Source organism: Etheostoma cragini, unplaced genomic scaffold, assembly GCF_013103735.1.
Source record: "Etheostoma cragini isolate CJK2018 unplaced genomic scaffold, CSU_Ecrag_1.0 ScbMSFa_2725, whole genome shotgun sequence".
NCBI classification, from domain to species: Eukaryota; Metazoa; Chordata; class Actinopteri; order Perciformes; family Percidae; genus Etheostoma; species Etheostoma cragini.
In genome coordinates, this window is record NW_023266918.1 from 82,872 (window position 1) to 84,334 (window position 1,463).

Below are 1,463 nucleotides of genomic sequence, written 5' to 3' on the forward strand. Positions count from 1 at the left end.
CTACATGTACACACTATACACTACAGCCGGGCCGACCAGTCCAAGGTACTCTCCCTGTACTGTACTACATGTACACAACCTACAAATCTGCTGAAAAGCATGCATATTGTTGATCAGGTTGTTCATGGTGGTGGTGGTGTTGTTGTGTGCGTTGCCATGGTAACGGTGTGTGATGCGTGTTGCAGGCTGAGGAGGCTCAGAGGAAGCTGCGGAGACAGAACGGAGAAGACACAGGTAAACACACACCTGTCCGTCTGTCAGGGAGACGCCTGTGCCGTCTGTGCTTGTGCCGGTGCTAACGTGTGTGTGTGTGTGTCTGTGTGTGTCTGTGTGTGTCAGCCCTGCCCCCGCCGCCCCCCCCTCCCCTCTGTCCCCTGTTCGGCAGCCTGGTGAACCTGCTGCAGTGTGACGTGCTGCTGGCCGTAGAGGGCGCCGTGCTGCAGTGGGCCGTGGAGCCCAGCGGGGGGGGCTGGACCGAGTCCATGCTGCAGAGGGTGAGACGCCGTTACCACGACAACGCTTTATAACTATCCCCAGGAAGTGGCGCCCTGTGGGCACTGAATGTGTGTGTGTGTGTGTGTGTCTGTCTCTCTTTGTGTGTGTGTGTGTGTGTGTGTGTGTATATATGTGTGTGTGTGTGTGTGTGTGTGCGTGTGCAGGTGCTCCACCTGGTGGGCGTGGCTCTGCTGGAGGAGAAGCAGCAGCTGGAGAACATCAGCGGAGACGACGACGTCACCTTTAACTACACCTGCAAGATCACACGTCAGTACCCCCCCACACACACACACACACACACACACACACACACACACACTACTTACTCTACACCAGACATCACACAGAAGAAGTTGGCCTTTAGGGACATGAATTATTAATAGTAATAATAACAAATGGAGGATGGTGAGGGACTCAGAGGTGAAGAGATGGTCTTGAGGGGGGACTGGAGGATGGTGAGGGACTCAGAGGTAAAGAGACGGTCTTGAGGGGGGACTGGAGGATGGTGAGGGACTCAAATGGGCAGATCTCATGGGGGAGGGAGTTCCAGAGCCTGGGAGCTGCCCTGGACAAGGCTCTGTCCCCAAAACTGCAGAGTTAGGACTTGTGGGTGTAGAGGAGACCGGCTGAGGTGGATCTGAGGGGCCGTGAGGATTGGTAGGCGGAGAGGTCACTGATGTATGAGGGGGCTGTAGGGGAGGATCAGGATTTTGTAGGTAGCCTCCCATCTCCCGGTGCCTCTGAGAAGGAATTCTGTTTTATCGCTGTTGAGTTTGAGGAAGTTGTGTTGCATCAGCTGACAGACAGGAGTTGATGTAGGGAAACGGGGGGATGGTGGGGGATTTGGTCCTGAGGTAGATCTGGGTTTCTTCAGGTTGTGGCGGAGGATCTGACCGAGGGGGCGGATGTAGATGATGAAGAGGAGGGGGGTGAGTACGGAGCCTTGGGGAACACCCTGAGTGGCTGTG